This window comes from Pinus tabuliformis, chromosome 8 (assembly GCF_031772625.1).
Source record: "Pinus tabuliformis cultivar Carrire ecotype Pingquan chromosome 8, CPIR1, whole genome shotgun sequence".
Classification (NCBI taxonomy): domain Eukaryota; kingdom Viridiplantae; phylum Streptophyta; class Pinopsida; order Pinales; family Pinaceae; genus Pinus; species Pinus tabuliformis.
In genome coordinates, this window is record NC_142294.1 from 1,553,508,162 (window position 1) to 1,553,514,067 (window position 5,906).

Sequence of the window (5,906 nt, forward strand, 5' to 3'; positions counted from 1 at the left end):
TTAGGTATTTCTTTTATGAAACTCTTCAACTAGGCAATTTACTTTCACTAGTTTTCAGCTCCGTCAATTTGTACCAAGGCTTTCAAGATTTTGATTGTATATTATTACCCTTCATTTCCTTGTATGGGGTTGATGTTAACGTTATATCAAATCAACTCACTCGCATGGCTTAGACCCTTATATCATTCTTTATCCCTATGAAGGAAATCATTCAACAGTAACCCATATGAATTAGTATCACAAAATTTTCGTATCCCTCTCGATCTTTGTCAGACGCTTGCAAGAAAGTAATCCTCTTCCAAAATTTTCAAATATATCCTTGTCGTCAAATTCTTTATCGAGTTTATTATCTTTTATGTTACGCAATATGTTTTATTAATATATATCTTCCTTTACTTTCTATCAATAGATATTACTGGCTTGGTTCCATTGGGTGTACTGCTACAGTTAACTTAGGAAAATTCATCTTCTCTAACGAGCATCTGGGACAAGTCTACTAGCAATGTTACCAAGAGTAACCTTCAAGTTGTGGAGAATTAAGGATTTTAAATAAAATCTATAGAGATTCAGATCACCAGTAACTTGAAGGCAAGAATTGATTTAGCCACTATATATATATATATATATATATATATATATATATATATATATATATTTAAAGCTCTGATTTTCTTCTCAAGGTTTTATAATTTTATTTTTTAATAGTGCAACTGTATAGTCGTGAATGAACAAATAGCCAAAGATAATCCTTTCATCATCAATTCAAAATTGAAGGATGTTTTGTATAACTCCTATGTTGTTACTTCGCTTATAATTATGCATGATTTGAGTAATTCTTCCATTCATTTAGTAACTCCTACTGTTCTCAGAGAGAAAAGTTAGGTGAAATGGGCTATATCCCCAATTTGATGTGTGTGTACAAAGCATCTAGAAATTTAGTAGAATATAATGGAAATTCGTGAAACTAGTAATATCAAAATATTTTTCTTTAAAATAATCATTCTCATGTAAGAATTCCCAATCAATATTTTTACTGAAAATATTTATTTTCTATATACATATAATTCCCGTAATTATATAGATATTTCCCTCTTCACATATTCAATCATTTCAGTAACCCATACGATAAATATTATCAATATTCTAAAGCAGTTACACCTAACATAATTACTATTGCATTCTTCGAAAATAAACGAAATGTTAATAATTTTCAGGAAATCATCAATTAAGAACTCTACAAAAATTCTAATAGGATTTTTAACCGAAATTGCTCTTGGGCAAAACTCCTTCCTCCCAACCATGAACTAGTCCTCCAGTTCCTCCGTAGCAGAGATCTGTTTTCAGAGGAATTAACCCCCCTTTTGATTTTAGATAAGAGATTATATTCCTTACTTCCCTAGAATATCCTTCCTTAGGGGTGTCCTTCTATCCAGGGTATGCCAACAAAGTAGCCTAGGCTTTTCTCTTTAAAACAAAAAAACAAAAAAAGGTATGTTCTCTTTTTTCTTTAAAGCCCGCCTTTTTCTATTGTGGTGCTTTATTCACCATTACTTGGTGTTATTTTCTACTTTGCATTATTTAATATATTTTCTATCCAGTCATATTACATCTTATTAGTTAACCCCTAGGGATTTTAGGAGTGACTTAAGGGAATGCTTTATTGATATTATTTGTCAACCTTGGTTTTCGGATCTTGGTAATAATCTCTTTATTCAATTGTTTCTTTCCCAAGTAATTTCCAATTTTCCTTTTCATTAATAAAATTAATTTAATACATCATCATACTTTATCATTAATTTTAAGTCAATTTTGCCATGGCTTTCTAGCCAACACAACTAAAAATAACTCAATCATTCACATAGAAATAAAGGGTTATTACATATTCCCCCTCTTTATAAATTAACACTGTCATCGATGTTTATTGTTCATTTTATTAATTTTTGAACCATGTTAGATAAGCTTGTTTCATCGTATCCTCCCACTCCCAAGTAGCTTGCTCAGGTGTAAAGTGCCTCCATTGCACTTTTACCTAAGTGACAACTCTGTTCAAGAGAAATATTTCTTTGTAATCTAAGATGTAGAGTGGCTCTAGTAGGAAATCTCCTTCAAGTTTCACCAGTCTCACATTCCAATCAATACCATGAGAATCATCATGAAGATATTTCCTTAATAAAGGCACATGAAAGAGATTGTAAACTTTAATATGACAAAGCAAAGCCAATTGATATGCTACTAGAACAATTTTGTCCAAGATTTTGAAAGGCCATCAGAACCATGGAGCCAATTTTGCATAGATCACAGTTCTTAAGGTAGTTTTTCTTGATTTTACTCTTAAGTAAACATGGTCTCCAATATTAATACTTATGAATTCGTTTTTGTCTGGATACCCTTTTTGCATGTGTTTTCCAGTTTTGATGTTTTGTCTAATCTTTTGTACCACATCTTCCATTTACTACAAATCTTACAGTCCTAATATCAATCGATCTTTCGGTTGACTCTAATTAAACAGTATACGACATTTTGTGCCCTACAGATCTTCAAAAGAACTCATTTTTATTGAATTTATATAGCTATTGTTATATGTAAATTCTTCAAAATGAAGAAATCTTCCTACTTGGTAGGCCTATCCATGACGTACATTCACATCATATCTTCCAAGATCTGATTAGTCCTTTCTGTCTGTCCATCCATTTGAGGATGATATTCAAGTTTAAATTTAATTGAGTTCCCATGAACCCAAGCAAAGATTTCCCAAACTCGGAGGTAAATTTAAGATCTATGTCTAACACTACCATCTTCACTACTCCACGCAATCATAAAATTTCCTCCATGAATATATTAGAAATTTGTATGGTTCTAATAATACACAACACCAATATAAACTATGTTTCTTTATTGAAAGTGTCCACTACAACCATGATGGACTCATGTTATAATTCTATCCTTGGTAATCGTGTAATAAAATCCAATGAAATCACTTCCCAATTCCATTTGGGAATGGGCAATGGGTTTAGTAATCTAGTAGGGTGTTGATGTTCCACCTTTACTTATTAACATTCTATACATTTTTCTAAGTATTTTTCCACCTCCTTCTTCATCCGTAGTTGAAATAATTTTTCCTTAATGTTGTTATGATATTTTGGTATCCAAGATGTCTTTCATATGGTTTCCTATGATATTCATCCAATATCATTTATTTTATCACACTCATATTTCCAATATTCAATCTATTTCAGTAGGTTAACAATTTTTCATAATTTTCAACATATGCTCACAATTCCATTTTCTGTCATTTTTGTTGAATTTGTAGATATTTATGATATTTTTGCATTTAACTTTTAATTTTTTTCACAAAATATTTACTGATACTAATAACTGATACTCCCATCAAATCATGCACATTGCTACTTAAAGCGTCAACTATTTTGTTTTGTTTTCCTTTTATGTGTTTAATATGGAATTCAAGCTCATTGAGGAAAGTTATCCACATTCCTTGTTTAGAATTTAGATAAGGATGGATGAAAAAATATTTCAGGATGACGTGATCTGTTAGCAAGGTAAACTTGTTTCCTAGCAAATGGTGTCTCCACAATTTTAGAGCATCTATCACTACTTCCAGCTTTATATGATACACAACATAACTCTTTTCGTGTGGTTTCAACTTCCTAGAGTCATAGGATACTAATACATTTTCCTGCATCAACACTCCGCTAAGGTCTTCCAAGCATGAATCAATACAAAAAATGAATTCATTATTTCGGTTTGCAATTTTTAGTATAGTAGCTGTAACTATCAAAAGTTGTTTTAACTTGTCAAAACTTTCCTGGAATTTGGCTGTTCACTCAAACTTTGCTCCTTTTTCTGTAATGAAGTAATGGGATAAGACAATTCTGAAAATCCCTTTATGAATCTTTGATCATATCTTTTGATCCCGATAAATTAGTGAACTATTGAGACATCATTAGGTATGGGCCAATTCATAATAGCCATAACCTTTATAGGACCGAGAGGAAATGTAGTGACCAAAATATTGTATTATGTTTTTGTAAAACTCACATTTCCTAAGTTTTGCATATATTTAATGTTCTCTTAAAGTTTTTAAAACCAATTTCGGATGTTCTTTGTGTTCTTATTCATTTTTAAAATGCACTAAAATGTCATCTATGAATACTAGCACAATCCTATCAAGATATTTTTGGAGTATATTGCTCATTAATAACATCGAGGTTGTTGGTGTGTTAGTGAGACCAAAGGATAACGTTTCTTAAATTAATATTTTAAAATCTAGTTGGTCCCATCACTTCATTGGAAATATCAACAATTCATAGTAGCACGTATTTATTCTTGGCAATTATCTTATTTAATTGATGATAATCGATGCAAATTATAAATGTGCCATCGTTTTTCTTGAAAAATAGTACAGGGTCCCCCCATGGTGAGACATTGGGCCTGATAAAACCTTTTCTAGTAGTTCATGTAACTACATTTTTAGTTCTAGTAACTTGGGTATGCTCATTTGGTAAGGAGATATAGACAAGGGGGTGACACCTCATACTAAATGGAGGAAAAATCTATGTCTTGATGAGCAGGTAAACCTAGAATTTCCTCTGAAAAAACATCATGGAATTCACTTATGACTAGAAAGGACTCTAAATTTTCCTTTTCTATTTATTGTTTATTTGTTCAAACCTACACCCTTGCAAACCCTCATGGATATCACTAGGATCATTAGAGAGTATGAAAAATTCCTTTTCTTGGACACCAATGAATTCAATTGCAGCATTATCAAGTGCGATGACATTTTCCAGTATGCATGTGTGGACTTGCATTTAAAATTTCAGCACATACCGATAGTCACATTCCGGGAAGGCCCCACCACATTTTGTGCAGTGACGCATTCAATTTGAGTGGTTGACAACTTTTTTCATGCATTTCATGCCATCATATGAGAAATGGCATGCAAGGAAGTAAAAGTATTACATCTCAATAGAGGTGATGGTTCCACGAACAAAGAACCATGTTGGTTTTCCAGTGGGATGTGAGTCTATGAGGTTGACAATTGTATGTTGTGGTTGGCCCCATTAGGAAGGCCCAAAGAATTTCGTACTTAACAATGGTGAAGAGGCCAAATGGTCTCTTTGATGACACCATGATTGCAAGCACAATTGAAGCACCAGAAGAGGCAAGTTCAATGAGTTGCTTGCCCAAGGTGTTGTAACGCTCCCCCCATAGGGTGATTTCAATACTATAGACATACATGTCTTCCAAGATGACATTTTTCCTAGGTGTTTCAGATCCATCTCTTCGACGAATGGTGGAAGTTGGAGAAATGGACTTGACAATGCCAATGATATTGATAATTGAGTTGAGGTTTGTCAATCTGATTTCATCTATAGATTTAAAATGGAAATAGTTGAAAGGAATTGTCACAACCTTATCTAAGGAATGTTCAATAGTACATGTTGCAAAGAGGGAGACTTCCCATTTTCTATCCAGATGGTTGTAATTTGTGTGCTTTACTTTAATAATTCCATTTAAAACCATGTAAAGCTTCCCAATTTGGACAAGGTCATGGAACGAATTTTCCATATCACTGAAGGTAGAGATATGGATTGTATCATTGGCATAATCAATCAGGTCAAATCTGAACACCTTTCCAGAGACTCGACCATTGTTGTAGGATCGAACGAATGTTCTTCCAAGCACCCTACCCTGGTTCGACCATTGCTTATGATAGGGGCTTAGCAACATGAATGGAATAGCAGCAAGTAGAATAGAGGACAACTGAATTGATGATGATGCACAATCCATTGTCAAAGTAGCAATAAACAAGGCATGGGCATATGACGTTGAAGAAACCAGTTGATATGTCGATGTTTGTACAATTGAAGAAGGTTTGGGTCCCC